Source organism: Trichosurus vulpecula, chromosome 4, assembly GCF_011100635.1.
Source record: "Trichosurus vulpecula isolate mTriVul1 chromosome 4, mTriVul1.pri, whole genome shotgun sequence".
Taxonomy (NCBI): domain Eukaryota; kingdom Metazoa; phylum Chordata; class Mammalia; order Diprotodontia; family Phalangeridae; genus Trichosurus; species Trichosurus vulpecula.
Genome location: NC_050576.1, coordinates 325,061,109 through 325,080,420, shown reverse-complemented (window position 1 = coordinate 325,080,420; position 19,312 = coordinate 325,061,109).

Below are 19,312 nucleotides of genomic sequence, written 5' to 3'. Positions count from 1 at the left end.
AGGTCTAGTTACAGGATCAAAAATATCATTAATCATTAATACTGCTTGCTTAAAATGCATTAGAATAAGCATTTACTTCTCACAACAGAAAACACAAAACATATAGATTACCTGCTGTCTAAAACCTGCTTTGTAGTTTTATCCACTTGAAAGTCATTTCATTTTTTAGGTTTTATAGTTTTATTCTATCAATGGAATATTGTTTTCATTCCTTCCTTTTAAAACTAAGCTACTTAAATGAAAATGAGAATTCTTTCTTTAGCTTTGTAGATATATTGTTAAACAGGAATTATTTTCCTAAGCTAATGACCCTTAACATCAAAAAAAAAATTTCTGAAAATTTATTACTAAATTTTCTTTAATGAACACTACACTGTTTATACTATTATAATTAATAAATGAATAAACTATGAGCAGGAATTTGGAGTCTGTAACTAAAAGGACTATAAATTGAGTCTGAAAAACAATTTCTAGTCCTTAATATCACTTTTTCTTAAATTATATAACTTCTAACATCTCCACTTTTTTTTGCCTGTGAAGATATAATTTTAAGGGCAGAGTAATCATGGATAGGGATGATTACTGACCAGTAATTTCATCATTGTAAAGAATTCCTGTTATGGAAACTCCACTTGCTTATGAACATAAGCCACTCCCCTGTAACTTATGGTATTAACAAATTTCCTTGGGGCATTGAGAGATTAAATGACTGGCCATATTATGAATCAGTTAATATGTCAGAGGCTGGTCTTCCCTACTCTAAGACCAATACTCTATCCATTAGGCCATACTGCCTCTGAAAATATAACAAGAAAGAAAATTATTGGTTCAATCATTTTAAGATGCTTATGAATGCTTTTAATATTGAAAATCAGATAAAATGATGCCTGAGGAAACATGTCTACATGAAAAAATGTTAGTCTATTTTTTTAATAGAACTATCTTTTTAAAAATTACACTTTCACCCACATGGCAAAAAGAAAATAAGAGTTCCTAAAGGTGTCAGTGTCTTGATGGTGAAAGTGGTTTCTAACTGGATCATTAATGGGAATGGTCAAGTCAAAATGATCTACTCAGCTTTAGAAACTTTGTTTTAATTTGGTTCCCTGGAGTGGAGAGTGAACAGAAGGATGATGCATAAAAGAGTTACTTAACTTGTAATACATCGAGAAAAAGACAGACACACAGAGAAAAAGAGACAAGAGACAGATAAAAGACAAGGCAATGGGTTAGTAAAAATCTAATATCCTTTGTTGGCTGAATTTCTGGTGTTCTGCCAATTCCCAAATATATTCTTTTCTGGTTTTTTCAGTGCCATGATGCTGAGTATACACAGTACCTGAATATGAATTTATTCTACGCATTAATCCCACTAGAGAGTTAATGAAAATAATACTTTGGGAGTATAGCAGGGGGAGAATGTTGAGCAGTTTTGGAGAGAATTAATGAAGGACTTAAAATTTCTGCTCTTAAAGAATTCATAATTGAGTAAGCATGACAAAACAAAAGTGGAAACAAATAAGAAAACATATGCAATACACTGCAGCTCTATATGAGTAAAAAAAAATCTATTGGTAAGGATAGAAGAAAGATTGGCCATTGATTTCCCATCAGTCCTGGCCTATTTGACACAGGCCTGGCAAGACTTAAATAATCGACTTAGAGGACTCTTGATTGTACTCTAGCCAGACCTGCCCATACTGCTTTGCCTGGGACAGAGTCAGCAAACTCCAGGAATTAGAGGAAAATCTAAGTGGGACTGGGTAGGGTTTCAGGCTGAAAAATTACTGGTTATAGAGGGTGAAGGATTACAGTCCAAGGGCTAAGCTGATGTCTGGAATTTAAGGAAATACAAGGTGCTGATTTCCAAGGGGTCAAACCAAGCCTGTGAAATCATTGCCAGGCAGTTCAAAGGTCTAAGGATCTAAGGAAAGGAAAGGACACAAGAAAAAGTAAGCCTTTAACAATCTCAAGCAGCTTCCTAGAAACTTAGGGGTGTTGTAGAGGCCCCTGTGCCCAATACTAACTGATTCTGAGCAGGCCTAACTTCCTTCTGTGAAATAAGTTTGCTTCCATGCATTGCAGTCCAATAAAATAGTTTGGAAGCTGAGATTTTCCAATATGTCTAATCTATGTATAGTTTTTCTCCCTTTCTTTCTTTCTTTCTTTCTTTCTTTCTTTCTTTCTTTCTTTCTTTCTTTCTTTCTTTCTTTCTTTCTTTCTCTTTCTTTCTTCCTTCCTTCCTTCCTTCCTTCCTTCTTTCTTTTCTTCTCCCTCCAACCTTCCTTCCTTCCTTCCCTCCTTCCTTCCTTCTTTCTTTCTTTCACTTAGTCCCCTAGGGAATAAGAGCCACAAAGAAGTAAGATTACTCAGACTAACCTAAACCCAAATTTATAAAAATATAAAACTTTGTCCTAGGAAACTTAGGCCTTCCTCTAGTATTTATGCAAATGAATTGGTCTTCTTTGCCTCATCCTTTGATATCATACACAGCAGCTTCAATATTCATAATTACGGTCTTTTTTTTTTTAACAATATGGCTTCTGTACCTTCTCTGTTCTTATGAAAAATACTTTATTTAATTTGTCCACTAGGGCGGCCACACCTTAGACTCTACAGTCTATCATTTGAAATTATTTCACCTTCAAATTTTGAACTTTGAAATTTCTACTTCTGACCACAGTCTCTTCCATCACTCCCACATTCTTAGTCCTAGGAAACTGCTCCTTTGCCTTCCTTGTGAATTCCTTTGTCTTTGTTGCTTCCTGTTCTCCTGGTTTGTCACCTCTGTTCAGGCTTCATTTTCCTTCTTCCACTAGCTTGAACACATAGTCAACTGTTTAAATTATAGAGTTATTCATACTCTTGACTCTCTCTTTAATTTACCAAATGCTGTAACACTTCCATTTTCCAAATATATGTATATATATATATATATATATGTGTGTGTGTGTATATGTATGTATATGATGTTGTAACATAATGTCTTTCTTGAGAAAAGTTTGTAATGGTACTGAATGGGTCCTCTCTTAGCTTATTGCCTAGTCTAAGTTAGGTCTTTTCCATTTTCTGGTAATTCTTTATTTAATTAAATTCAACTGAATTAAACAAACATTTAATACCTACTGTGTACCCAACTAGAGTTGACATATAGCTTTCTCATAATCTAGATCAAGGCTTCCTAAATGTTTTCCACTTAAAATTCCTCAGTGCTTCTTAAACTGTGGGTCACAATCTCACAGTTTAAGAAGCACTGGTCTACATATTCAATTTTCTATATACAATTAAAAAATGCCATCAAAAATACAAAAACCTCATATATGTGTGTGTGTGTGTGTGTGTGTTTATCTATGTGTGTATATATATATATATATTTATATATATATGCATTTTATTTTTTCTTTGTCTCCTCAGAATCTAGCATAACTCTATGCTAGTAAGTCATTAAGTTGGTGTTAAATGTTAAATAAATATATGAAAGGAAGAAATGTCTATCAGATAATTGATGATGAAGCTAGGTCTCTGGAGACTGAGATATATGTGTAGGACTCAGATGCATAGAGATTATGCTTAAATACATGAGAGGTGATGACATGGTCAAGGGAGAGAGCATATATGAGTAGAAGGCCTAGGACAGTTCTGGGAAATGCTTGTGGTTAAGGGAGATATAGGAATGATCCTCTCCAAACTAATGCCAATCTTCTCTCCCTTCATAATTTTCCTTAACACTATCTACTATGTCCATTTTAAATGTGTCCCCTTCTTCCCACAAATTTCTATCTCTTGAATTTCTTCCTATTTTTCAGGGCCCACTTCAGGTGCTGCCTTCTCTCCCTTCCCTGACCCCTGTAGTGGGAAGTTTTCTATGACTCCTCAGAATTCGCACTGTCTTTCATTTGTACTCCTGCAGTTTTTCTGTTCTGATTTGTATTCTAGTTATTTGTGCACATGTCTAACCTCTCTTTGCAGTTTCTCAGATCTTTGAAAACAGGGATCATGTCTCATTCATCTCTATTCCCTGTGGGATCTGGCCTACAACTTGCACATAGTTGGAAGTAAGTAAATGTTTGCTATAACGTATTGCATTGCATTGCATTGTGGTAATGGAATTAAGATTCATTTTGTAATACACTTTTTTTTTCTAAAAAAAATTGTAATTTCACGGAACTCAGTTGAAAGAATTTCTCAGAAAGGAAAAAAGAAAGAGTTGTTACCTGACTCTTTCTCTTAATTTAAGACAGAAAGACAAAAGTTATTGCCCTCCAGCAGTAGCAAAAGTCAAATACGAGCATTAGACTACAAAGCAATCTGTTGTAAATTATTAATATTCAAACTCTAGCATCAGCTTAGCCTTGTGTAGAATTGTAGTTATTAAGCATTAAAAAGATTTTTTCTCCCAATAAAAGTCTTTATTTTAAAACACTTGGAACCTATATCTCAAGGGAGTTTAACAATTCCCTATTATTACTACAACCCACTTCAAACAACTTATAATGCTAATTTAGAAACAACTTGGATGATCTATGTAGGATTTACATAACTTTCTTGTAAGTGGAGCATTTATTCAGGAAGTGGGCTATTCTGTTTTCTACTATCTTTTTTTGCTGCTACTTTTCTTAAGCATATTATGGTGCATATGGTGCATAATATCTTATTTCTGTTCCCTTTCTGCTTTCTATCCACTTTCCATTGTACCTCTGCTTGTTTTGAATTTTCCCCATTTCCATGGATACCCCCTTCAACCTCTACCCCCCTCCAGCTTTCCAGACTCCTTCCACGTACTGTCTTCCACTAATTGATTGTAATTTCCTCAGGGGTAGGGCCTGTCTTTCTTTCTCTTATTTGTATCCCCAGCACTTAGCACAGTACCTAGCACATGGTGAGCATCTGATACATGATTATTTAATGGAATTTAATTTTCTGGTACCCATCTCCGGCAAAGGGATATCTAGCAGTTTTTAGTTGCTACATACATGACATTGTGGCATTATGGAAAGAACACTTACGTGTTGCAGTCCAGGCCTAGGAATGGACTGTATGTTTGCCAAGCAAGGATCAGCAGAGCCAGAAACTGAACCCAGACTGTTTGACTCTCAGTTTAGACCTTTTTCCACTTGCTTCAGTGACCTGTTAATTTGTGTGGGTTCTACTTTCATTGATATAAATCTTCATACTTTAATTACTCATTAGAAAGTCTTGGAGTGCTCCTAAGGGCAAAAAATTAATCAGCACCCTATAATCAATTTGGTGATGACCTTCTCCAAAATTAGCTAAGCTGGAGAGCTTGCTTAACAGACATACAATCCATCCCTTGGCCTGGACTGCAAAGCCTCTCTGGTAATAGAGAGGTCCATGAGAGAGGTCTCTGGAGTTTTAGACTATTACCCTTACTGATTAGGGCCAAAGGATCACACACACATGCACATGCATGCACGCACGCACACACACACACACACATACACACATACACACACACTGAAGTACTTGTTCCTTTCCTGACAAAGGTTGATAGATCCATTCCTTTATCCTTCCTGCCATCCACTTTTTTGTGATTTTTTTTCTTTGCTTTGGAATGTGTGAATGTGACTCCCCTAACCTTCTGGCATCCATATGCTCCTGAAAAAATTACCATTGTGGACTGACTATAACAGGATTTCCAAAGATTGCCCCAAAGAAGTCAAGTTATAGAACTGCAACTCTAGGAGATCTTGGCTGAACCCCATCCTTGCCTTTAGGCACCATTCCCAAGAGCAGGGAGGGAGAGTCAGGGCCCTCTTTTCAGAATCATTAGCAGAACTCCCAGAGTCTGGGACTTAATAAAACATCAGTATTTCTTTCTTTTATATCCAACAACAAATGGTCCAATTTTAGATGGTTGTTGAAGGGAATGAAAAAGTAACCAAATACTGCTTTTCATATATGGCACAAAAAAAAAATCCAGAACAGAAGTAGGAAATCTTTCATCTGTTAAGAGCCACTGACTAAAGAAATTAAAGCAATTGAAACGATGCCCAAAGAAACAAAAGTTTATACATGCATTTAGTTTTTGTGTCATTTAGTTTTTTTCAGGAAAGCTATAGAATGGACAACTTACCCATTTCAAAAATTAAGGATGAGGATTTTAAAAAGAAAACATGATTAACAAATAGAGAAATTAAAAAAAATTTCTGGCTGAAAACTAAGTTGGATGTAGTGATACTATAGCCTGAGCCAGAAGTGGGCACTGATCAAAAACATTCTTTGCTCATTATTTTGTTGATTTATTTTTTCTACCTTATTAAATACTAAAGGTTTTGTTTAAGATTTTACCCCTTATTCTATGTTCTTATTTTATTATTTTTGCTTATTACTAGTATGCTTATTATAAAAATGTATTTTTGAAGATTCAGGAAGAAAGAAGTGGAAAAACTTAGAGGGTGAAAACAGAATGAAAAGACAGGGCTGAAGAGAAGAATATTAGGAAGCTATAGGGATGAAATTAAACAGAGGTATTAAAAAAAGAGTGAAAAGGAGAAAAACTTCAGAGGAAGAGAAATTGAACAGAGAAAAATAGGTCACCAGAGCCCTCCATGTCTAGTGTTTTGCTTAAACTTAATGTGAAATAATGAAGCTAGATTATTTACTAATTTTGTACCAATATCAGATGTAGAAGGGACTGATTGAGAAGTTCAATGTTCTTTTAAAATGTTTAAAATTTAAAATATTTTAAAATTTAAACTCTAAAAATATCTTGCAATTATGAAAGTTTGTCAAAACAAAATGGTAGCAAATTGATGATATACCTTCAAATTGACGCTGTTCTTCCTAAAAACTGATAATGGAAGTCCATAGACCTGACATTTACTTCTCCTGAAGCTAATGCTAATGTAATTGATATCCCTGGAAAAGTACAAGTCATCACATAGGCTACTAGACAATAACCAGTTGTCTACATAGGAAGTTTGTATGAGAGATTGCTAGTTGTTTCACCAATTTAAGTGATTCCCAGAAGAGCCATAACTAGAATAGTGGCAATCAGGGATTTTCCTTAGAGCATTTAAATTTCCATGGCATGAAAATTTTAAATAATCATCCATAAAAATGTGAAATTTAAAAATTGTTACATTTATATTTTCAGATTAATTTTTTTTCATTGAAGAAACTAGTTAGCAAGCATTATTAGGGACACTAAGAAACTACCACCATATGATGATAGGGTCATAGGGCAAGAGCTGAAATGGGCCTCAATGGCTATTCATTCCAACCATACAGTGCATATCCTCCTTCTGGAAGGTGGGCTCTTTTTCAACCTGGTGCTGCCTATGACACACAGGCAGTGGCTCCTATAGCAGCAACTTGTCTTTATCCAAGCTCTGTCTCCTTGTAGGATTGGTATCCAAAGACTCTCCCAGTGCAGATGGTTTGGGGATCTCTAATTTCTGACAAACTGAGGGTTTATTTAGTGTTGCTTGCCCTAGGGTCCAAAATTACTAGGTATAGCTGTGTTCACTGCACAGTAGAGGGTGTTCCTAAAGTCTGGACACATAGGCCAAAATGCATATTTCCAAGAAATGAAATGAAGGAAATTTTCAACAACATTTTATTTAATGGGAATATTAACAAATAATATCTTCAATATGATTTCCATCATTTGTGATGCAAAGGTTGATGCACTTTGCAAGATTCACATGAACTCGATGCAATAACTCCACATTGCCATCAATTTTAGCCCATTCACTCTTTATGCATTCAATCAAGTGTGTTGCATCTGTGATTTTCATTTTCATTTTCATTTTCATTCACCTTCTCTTTTCGCATACCCCAGAAAAAGAAGTCGCTGAACAACAAAGATTTCGGTGAAACGGTTAATGAGATGTTAAAGAGATGTCCTATGTGTCCAGACTTTAGGGACACCCTGCACAGTAAAAGGAGCTCTGGTTGAGGTGGCACAAGGTTTGGGTTCAAATCCCACCTTTGAAATTAACTGTGTGACCTTGGGTGAGTAATAGCCTCCATGGGCTTCAGGTTCCTCATCTCTAAAATCAAGAGATTAGACTGGATAGTGTTTGTGGTCCTTCCCAACTCTAGATTTGCAATCCTCCATGTTTGCTATAATTATTCCCTGTTTCTTCTGTGGTAGAACTAACACTTTACACATTCTGCAACATAGAATCCAGAAAAATTGCCCTTCTAACTGAATGTTTCCAATCTCCAATTAGAGAAATATAGGAAGTCAGAGAATGGATGCTAAACATTTACCGTCATACTTCTTGGGTTCACTCCCTTACCAGGTCATGCCCTCTTTCAACATGCTGTGTGATGTACATTAATATAATGCAGATGAAGACCAATTTAAGGCAGAAAGTTTAAACATCCTTTCTATCAGGGTGGAACTTTCAATGAGTCAAATTGGATATTTCCAAATGGCCTGTGTGCTAACATGGGTATTGATGAAACCCCTTTGCAAATTCTTCCTGGAGATTCCAGAATCTTGATTCCTGTTAGTAATCAGTATTAATTATTCATCCCCTCTCCATTTAAAGGCACAGAGGGAAAAATGGACCCCTTTCTCTTCCTTGAATTGCTTAAACCTGTATTTTCTGTGTTGGGGAAGAATTGCTTAACCTCCCTGAAAGAGCTTAATGATCTGTACAGGTGCTGCTCTTTTTTTAATGGGAAAAGCAAAGGGGAAAATAGGCACATGTTTCTCATACAACGTTGGTTTTCAACATTGAGGAGACCCAAATTAGGGTTACTAAGGGAAAGCCTACAGGAAGATTTAAAAGGATGCTTTAGAAAGGCTTGAACAGTAGTAACATAATTATATAGTTCCTTAAATACTGCCAAATATTTTCCTGTCAACAGCTCTGTGAATTAGGTAGTATAAATGATGCTATCTCCATTTTACAGATGGGAACTCTGAGGCTCTGAGGGACTAAGTGACTTGTCCATGGTTAACCAATTAGTAAGTATTGGAGGTAGAATCTAAACACAGGTCTTCTGACTCCAAGTCTAGACTTCTTTCCAGTATAAAATACATTACCTCTCAGTTGTAACAAGAAGATGAACACTTCTGACCTCAGTGCATCCTAATGGGGGAAGTCTTTTTCATCAGGTTCTCTGTTCTTTAGAGGAAAGTTTGCACTAGCTTAGGGCAGTCTCCTAGGGACTGAAAAGACCAAGTAGTCCCTGGAGGGTGGGGTATCTGTTGGTATCTGTACCAAGTAGCACTGTCCAAGGCTATGCACTACTTTGTAAGTTATTGTGACAGTGTGAGAATGTTTCTATGTGTGGGCGAAGTAGAAAAATATAGTATATAATGTTATTTCTAATTATTTCACCATTTCTAATTATTCTATTCTATTATTATATATTATTCTTATATATTATTCTATTCATTCTAATTATTTCTATGGCAACTTGGACCACAGGATTTATTAAGTCATTAGTGTATGATTTGAAAGCATCAGTGTGTGGGAATTATTGAATAAATTTCCATTGAAAATACATATGTATATAGTCTTCATAACAAAGGGATATCAAGCCCTAAAGTAACTCTGGAAAGTACTCCTCTATTAACATCTTTATTTTTTGAAAAGGTTGGGAGGACTGTGGGGGGAGGGAGGGCAGAGTCAAGATGAGGAATGATGCCAGCAATTTTGCCAAGCTTTTCCAATCTATCCCTCTAAATAACTTTTAAAAAGCATGTCAAACCAGATTTTGAGTGGTCTAATTAATAAAAAATTTATAGTGAGTCGTTTTTCCATCCTAGAGTAGCCTAGGACAGAAAGAGAGGTCTATGGACCATAGAGTGGGAGTTAGCCCATAGTGTGGGCCTGAAGAAGTGCCACTGGCTGTGGGTCTTAGAGGTACAATGGCAGCAGCAGCAGTAGTAGCACCAGGAGTGGGCAATGCCTGGGATTGGTAAAGAGACTGAACATCTGATCAGAAAAAGATTCTAGGTAAACCCATATGCTAGTGCTGGGAGCAGGATCAGGCTACATTTGGCAGCTCCACCCCAAGTGCCCAGTTCTGGAACGTAGTTCCAGGATAGAGAGGAATAGCTGTGGTCATGAGGGAGCAAAGGCTCTACATGAGTATGGACCAGAGAATAGACCAGAAGGACAATGACTAGACAACACCCTGTATCATGCCACTATGGAAGCACTGAACAATTATAGGACCCCAGACCTAGCTGTAAAAACGGTCACATACACAACCTTTCCATAACACCCTCCCTACCCCTCCAGAGTTGAGCACAGCCAAACTCTAACATAAAGTCAGAAGTCAAGAAGTAGGCTAGAAAAATGAGCAAACAACAACAACAACAAAGATGACCATAAAAAGTTACTATGATGATAAGGAAACTCAAGACACAAACTCAGAAGACAATGATTCAAAAACTTCTACAAGGCAAACTTCAAAGAAAAATGCAGATTAAACACAAGACCCACAGGAATTCCCAGAAAAACCTAAAAAAAGAGGATTTTTTGAAATTAATTTTTAAAAAGACTTTTTTACATAAATCTGTTTATTTCCAGATGTCACATAGGTGATGCTTTGTATATGGGGATGCTAAATATGAATCTAAAGGGATTATAAACATTTTGGGGTGTCAAAAAAGTAAGTTTACCAACAAGTTTAAATAGGAACATTTCTAGTTTGTTTTTCGTGACTTTAAAAACCAATGTAAGTGATATACCAGACCCTCTTCAAACTTTTTTTTTACTGGAATGTGTTAACATTTTCTCAAATAAAAGGGGAAAGAAAAGAAAACTAATTCTAACCTTCCTCCTCATCACCCTCATTCAGTCATTTTTAAGTCAAAATATAAAACAGTTAGCCCTGGGTTCATGTATTTGGGTTCTGAGCTGCCATCATAATTATTCCTAATTATTCTTGATATTTTTGTCCATTAGGCCATGAGGTTCCTCAGAGGATATGAATAATCATCCCATGGTGTAGACTAGCTAATTATCTATATTGTATAAGAAATCTGTGGTATTAGAGATAAAACCTCAATTATGGAAATTGGTGATATACTTAGACAGTGAAAATATATCTTGGAAGTAACTGCTGCCCGCAAATTTAGAAATCTTTGTCATCATTTTTGCTTCACTTTCCTAAACTAGTAAAAGCTCAGTTGCAGCATAAAATATACATAAGCCTAGTTTAAGTGAATTACATCATAGAGAACTACTTTATTATAAGTAATCACCTTATGAACCTGCAAAAATGATACATTTTTCAAATTGATTACTTTTATTTATGCAGAACAATTAGAAAGTTTGCACCTGCCTAAATTGGAAGGCAATTATGATGGTTATTTGGATCTTGCAAACATTAAACATGAACAGACTAGATCATTTTATAAATGCTTATTGCAATTGCAATTTTATATAAATTCTTAACATACAATTTGGCCCCAAATGTTCCTTTGGATTAGAATCTGTGATGCTACAGAAGTCACATGCATTCACTGGAAGCATACCAGCATATCCTAAGGCAAAATGTAACTTATTAAAGGGACTAGCTCTTCTGTAACATATTGGAAATTGTGGCTGTGTCTACGTGATATCACAGCAACTGGTTGGAAAGTGAAAAATTCAGTCAATTAACTGCTTGTGTTATCCATATTTTGCCAAAAGCCAATTTGACTATTATTCTTTTCTACTGCATATTCTGATTGTTTTGGCACCCTGTAGAAAAAAAATGGAGGGGTGTGTGTGTGTGTGTGTGTGTGTGTGTGTGTGAGCAAGAGAGAGAGAGAGAGAGAGAGAGAGAGAGAGAGAGAGAGAGAGAGAGAAGCAGGAGAAACCAAAAATACACAGTCCATTAAATATGGAGTAAATTTCCAAATTAAATCTTGTCTCTCAAACTATTTACATGCTGTTTAGAAAAATAATGAAAGGCAATATAAATTATACTTGTCAACTTTTCTGTGCTTTAATTATCCAATCTGTAAAACTAGGGGTATATAGGAAATTGCATATATATATATGTATATATATATATGTATATATATAATATATACACATATATGTTATATATAATATATATATACACACAGAATAAAGTATGCATTTCCTATAATTCAGATATTAGATCCCTCTTAAAGCTAATGTTCTCTGATTCTAGTCTTTGACCTGGCTTGTGACTGCTATGAGTTCATCTCTAGTACACTGAGAGCATAACAGTGACTACCCTGTTCCCCTCTACCTGAAACCCCCCACCCGAAGTTCTCAGTTATCCTTAAGGGAATTTGTGGGTATCTATTCTCTGTCATTGGCTTAAGCCCCTACTCATTCTGTTCCCATAATTTTAGGAGGTCCCCACACCTTGGTTCCATTTAGCCATTTAACAGTCAGATTAGCTTTTACAAAGGAGTATTTGCTTCAGAGGTTTATCAAGAAGAAACATCATCATCATAATTTTCCCATGCCAACTCAGTTTCTGGAGAGAGAAGGGGGATTAAGTTTACAGGTTAACTCTTTTCCTATATAGCATGGTCCCACCAAGTTCCAAGTCCAAAGCCCCTTTGACATGAGGCCTAACACCCTGGTGTCTCAGGGCTGCCCTGATGAACTGGAAGCATCAAACATCTTGGAATCCTAGTCCCAAGGTTACAATGGCTCAAGCTCCCTTGTTCTGGGGACTTAACCAAATTATGCCTAGGACTGAAAAAAGACAAAACAGAACAAAACCCTATGCCCAAATCTTGGGGCCCCAGGACCTAAAAGAGAGGATCCCCTCCCCAACACAATTCACTGCATGGTATCCATAGTGTGAGTGAACAAGAATTTTACCTTCTGTATGCTCTGCTGGGGGAGAGGGGGGGAGAGAGAGGGCAAGAGAAAGGGAGAGAGAGAGAGAGAGAGCGAGAGAGAGGGACTGACCACGAGCATCCTGTTGTCTCTTATACGGGTGCTTTCATACTCCATTTTAGGTGATTTGGCCATACATGGCAAAGCCATAGAGCAAAGCTTGACTACAAGAGAAAGTCAAATATAAATAGAAAATTCATGATCAAGTGTCATAAAAGTTGGATTTTAGTCATAGATCCCTCACTTACTAGCCATGCGATCTTGGACAAGTTATTTCAACTTTGTGGGTCTCAGTTTCCTTATCTGTAAAATGGCAACAAATTTGCTTCTTAAATGCAAAGGACCACAAGCTACAAGGACTGCTATGAAGAAAATTCTCTTGTTACCTACAGGATTAAAGGGGCAAGTTTCTGTAAAGTGATTTTCCAGGAATATTTCGGTAGTAACAGAAGCAAACTCTCATCTTTAACTATGTAAATTTAGTCCTTGTCAGTAAATTAGTTAATAAACATTTATTAAGTATCTGCTATGTCACTAGGCACTAGGCTAAGCTTTTAAAAATATTTTATTTTTCCCAATTACATGTAAAAACAATTTTTAACATTTATTTTTTAAAAAGTTGAGTTCTGAATTTTCTCCCTCCTTCCCTCCCTGCTCTCCTCCCTGAGATGGCAAGCAAATTGATATAGGTTATACAGATGCAATCACAAAAAAATTTACATATTGGTCATGTCATAAAAGAACATAATGAACAAAAAAATTAAAAATAAAGTAAAAAACAGTGTGCTTCCATCTGCATTCAGACTCCATTAGTTCTTTCTCTGGAGATGGATAGCATTTTTCATCATGAATCCTTGGAATTATCTCAGACCATCATATTTCTTGGAATAGCTATATCATTCACAGTTAATCATCATCCAATATTCCTCTTACTTTGTCCAATGCTCTCCTAGTTCTCCTCATTTCACTCTGCATCAGCTCATGTAAGCTTTTCCAAGTTTTTCTGAAAGAATCCTGCTTGTCATTTATTCCTGGTCAAAGGGTATGCCCAGATTTATAGACTTTTGGGCATAGTTCCAAATTACTGTACACAATAGTTGGATCAGTTCATAACTCCACCAACAGTGCATTAGTGTCCCAATTTTCCCATATCCTCTCTAACATTCATCATTTTCCTTTTCTGTTATATTAGCCAATCTGATAGGTGTAAGGTGGTACCTCAGAGTCATTTTAATTTGAATTTCTCAGAGCATTTTCTCATATGACTATAGATAGCTTTGATTTCTTCATCTGAACCCTGTCTGTTCACTTCCTTTTACTATTTATCAATTGTGGGAATGACTTATATGCTTATAAATTTGACTCAGTTCTCTATATATTTGAGAAATCGGGCTTTTATCAGAGACACTTGCTACAAATCACACCCCATCCCCCAATTTTCTGCTTTCCTTCTAATTTTGGCCACTTTGGTTTTGTTTGTGTAAAACCTTTTTAATTTAATATAATCAAAATCATTCATTTTATATCTCACAATGCTCTCTGTCTCTTATTTGGTCACAAATTCTTCCCTTATTCATAGATTTGACAGGTAAACTATCTCACGCTCTCCAAATTTGCTTATGGTATCACCTTTTATGTCTAAATCATGTACATATTTTGACATTTTCTTGGTGTGAGATATTGGTCTATACCTAATTTCTGCCAAAGCATTTTCAAGATTTCCCAGCAATTTTTGTCAAATAGTAAGTTCTGGTCCCCAAAGCTTGGATCTTTGGGTTTATCAAACCCTAGATTACTATGGTCATTTACTGCTGTGTATTATGTACCTAATCTATTCCACTGACCCACCACTTTATTTCTTAGTCAGTACCAGATTGTTTTGATGATTAACACTTTATAATACAATTTGAAATATGGTACAGATAGGCTAAGTTCTTGAGAAGTCTATCTGTCTCCCATTTTGAATTTATAGAGTCAGTTAACAACAACAACAACAATAAACAATTCACAACCACATAATGCTTATGAAACCATATTGCTTGGAAAACTAGCCCTTTGTTGAAAATATTTTTCTTCACAACTCTATGAAGTAATGCCAGTATTATTCACTAAATGTTTGCCTATGAGAAAACTATAACTTGAGGAAGTTTGATGATGTAACAATTGGCACATTGTTAATAAATATCAGAGTAAGGACTAGAATCTAGGTCTTCTAAGTTTCAGTCCAACATGATGTAAGTTGTTGCTGGTACTGGAATACCTGAAAGGTAACTTTTACAGTGAGTGAGACAGTATATAGGAATCAAAATCCACAGTAAATATGGAATGAGTTTAATATAGTTATGCAATTCTGAGGCAAATATGTCTCTTGTTCTAATAGTCATATAATACCAAGGGAAGGAAATCCTTCGAGAACAAACAAGTTTACTGTAATATTTTATTTAAGTTCATTTAGTCTATAATACCCACACTAATCTGGCATACTTAAGCAATCTGACATGACAGACTGTACAGTAGTTCTGATTAATGTGATTCTTTGGTGCCTCTAATCTGTAACAAAAGTACATTAATCAGCATTACTTCATAGTTGCTGTGGCTTATTGCCATTTTAAAATGCTCATTTTAAAAATTAATATTTTGAAGTCATATTGATAGCATCATTTGAAATAATACTAAGGGGTTTTATTGGTAAAACCATATGCACCATTTAAGTGTACCATCTATACAGACATCTACTTATATATTAATAGATATCATTGTAGTTTAATATTCAACCACTGTACCAGGAGATCCTCTTTCTGGCCATAGCTTCACTTAGCTGTGTGACCTTACACAATTGACTTCCCCTGCAGAGGCTTCAGTTTTTTTTTTCATTTATTAAATGTGAAAACTGGACTTGATAGTATGCCAGCCCTTCCTTCCACTTCTTTTTAAACAAGCATTTACTAAGTACCTACTATGTGCCAGGTGTCAGTCCCTGCTTCCACTTCTTTTTGAAATTTTTGAAATTTATTTTTTTTAATTTTTAGTTGACAACATTCAGTTCCACAGGTTTTTGGGTTCCAAATTTTCTCTCCCTCCCTCTCCTCTTCCCTCCACCCCCAAGATGGCATGTAATCCAATGTAGGTTCTACATTTACCTTCACATTGAACTTATTTACATAATAGTCCAGTTGTAAAGTGGAATTACAACCAATGGAATGAATCATGAAAGAGGAAAAATGAAACCAAAAGAGAAGGAAAAAAAAGAGAGCAAATCTGCATTCAGACTCCACAACTTTTTATTTGTATGCTTCCACTTCTTTTTGAAAAAGCATTTACTAAGTACCTACTATGTGCCAGGCATTGTGCTAAACACTTCAAACTATCACCTCATTTAGATTCTCACAACAACTCTGGGAGGTAGGTGCTAATGTTCTCATCAACATGATCCCCATTTTACCTTTGTGTTCTGTGAAAGATAAATTCTGATTTGAAAAAGGCAAAGGGTAAAAAGCAAGTTAAATAGTTTAAGGGTGAAGATTTTCACATTTCCTACTTCAAAATAAATATTTTAATTTTAAATAACCTCTCTCCCCTTTTATTTCATTTTTCCCGATATTTGTTAATTTTGCATCTTATCTAATTCCTATTTAGAGTGTTTGCATGACAAAAGGTCCCCCTAGGTTTCTTGCTGTTGAATCATAGTGTTACATTCATTCTCATTTTAATAAATCAGCTCAAATATTAAGCACTTCCCTATTGAATTGTTTGAACTCAACTGATATAAGGGGAAAAGGCCAATTGAGATTAAAAATAAAGTGTTACAAAAACATGAGATAGCATGAAAATGGAAATTAAGAAGCACAGAGAGAAAGTATAAAAAAATAAAAAATTTAGTGTGGCCTAAGATACAGTTTTATCATGGAAGAGAAATATTCCGATCTGAAATAAATATGTAGTTGCTATAAATAGTGCCTGTTGATAAGAAATGGGCTGGACTTCCTGAACTTATGCCAGGATTTTCTATTTAAGTTCTTCAGAAGAATAAAACATTTTTAATTTGTTTGTTCATTACTTGTAGAATATTAGAACTCAGAAGGATCACAAGAATCTCAGAGTTGGAAGATGCTCAATGCTACTTCCCTATACAAATTTTCGCACTGGAGGAGATATTCCTGATGACTCATTAGCCAGCCTCTGCTGGCACACCTTTACAAATCTCTCATATGACTTTCCACTTACACAGCCACTGCCATCATCAGCTATACCCTGAACTGTTGTAATAGCCTCTAAATCAGTCTACCTATCCCAAGTTAAAAGGCTATGTAATACAGCAGGGGAAATGGCATTGACTCTTGGGTCAAAGACCTAGATTGAAATTCAACCTCTTATGCCTACCAATATGACATTGGACAAGTTACTTAGTCCCCCTGTAAAATGAGAGACTACATGGCCTCTAAGTCTCTTTCAGCTTTAGAGCTATGATTGTGTGTATGAATTACCTCACCTCTCCAGACCATCCTCCACACAGGAAGGTTTTTTTTTTTTAATATTCTGGAAGTATAGTATAGATCATGTTACTTCCTGTTTTGAAAGACTTCATCAGTCCACTGTTGTTGCTAAGATAAACTGCAACTTTATGTTAGAAATTTAAAGCCCTGCATAGTCTAAATCCAATTTATTATTTAGCATTTCATACTACCAAACTAAACTACTTGCTGGACAGTATTCCATCTCCCACCACTTTGTCTTTGCATGGGCTGTGTCTCTTTATGCAAATGTTTTTCCTCTTTACCTCTGCCTCATGGGATCCCTGGATCCCTTCAAACTTAACAAAAGCATTACTTCCCTATATAAATCTCTTCCCAGTCCTTCTAGTTGTTAGGAATTTCCAACACCACCCTAATCAAAGACTTTGTATTTACTTTGAAAATATTTTTTATTTGCTTATCTTTAGACATATGGTATCACCTACTTAGTGCCAACAGAGTCTAAGCTCCTTGAGGATAGGGACAATTTTGCTTTTATTTTTGTAGATTCCCACAAGGTTAATTAAATGGGAAACTGAGTTCCACCTGGGGAAATACACTTTACCTTTCATTATTAGGAAGCTTTTCCTTACATTGAGTCACATTTCCATCTTTTTATTCTACCTACTGTTCATTCTGTCCTCTTGGGCCTAATAGAACAAGGTTGAGCCCTCTTCTCAGGCCTAATTCTAGAAAAATTTTCCCACTAAACCAGGCTGCATTGTAGTTAGTGGTACAGTAGAGATTAGAACCTGGGTCTCTTGTCAAATAGTACAGCACTATTTCAATGAAGCCATACTGATTTTTCAGTACTCCATCATCTGATGTCATTACTGTAAATACTTCCTCCACTGATGCAGTCTACAACCCTCCAATGACTTAAGAGATTGTCTTCAAGGATTTTTGTAGCTGAAAAAAAAATTATCTACTAAGATGAGCTAGATTGATCTTAGGCTTGAATTCATATTGATATTACAGGTTTCTAAATACAATGTAAAACAATGACTTATTTACATATAAGACAAAAAGAAAGCACAGACCACAAGTGTCTGAAACTGTGTTTCCTAAACCTGACTCCCTGGTTAGAGATTTAAGAATTGGAAAATACGCTTATTTGTTTCCATGTAATCATTGGAAAGTAAGGACAGTATGATATTATACATATTATACATAGATAGCTGATCCTGAAGCCAAGATGACCTCACCTCTAACACAAATTGACTCTGTGATACTGATTAAATCACTTAACCTCTTTAACTTCTAGTCTTAATTGCTAAGACAGTTAAGTTGCAGAAAGGTGCCAACTTGTAGTGATCAGTGATTTCCTCATCTGCAAATTCCCCTTATCAGTAAAATTGCAGGTCCAACCCCTAGTCCAACCCTAATAATGGTAAAATTCCTTTTTCATACGGTGAGTAGAAAGCACTATGATCAGTACCTGATCCTATCCAGCAGTCAGAAACTTGTGCACATTGCTGTAATTCAGGTGCTTAGCTTTATCCGTCATATCCCCCAAATGCTTCTCCTTCCTCTTGTACTTATCTTTCATTCAAGATCATCTGTGACATTATGAAAAAAGGTAGCAATAAGTCAAAGCAAGTTGATGCCAACATACTCAGCACACACCTTCACAGACCACAACTCACTCATTTTTTTGCATTGCCTCTCCACTGGCAGCCAAGGGAAGATCCTAAAACTTATGACTTCCTTTACTTCCAACAGGAAGTGGCCAAGGGTATTCGCCTGAGGATTTCCAGTCCAAAACCCATCTCAATGTATCAGGTTTGCAATGATGCCTGTAAGAATTCATAGTAATTTACTGGTCTCTCCCAAAGGTATCTATCTGGTTATTAACCTTGCTCCCAAATGACCGTGATTCAGCTTCCCAATTTCAAGCTTTCCTTACTGCCTAGATATAATGTGTTTAAATTTAATATTGTGTCTTTCCATTTAATGCTGGGCAAATATGACTTATTTTCTGTCCATATATGCTTCCTG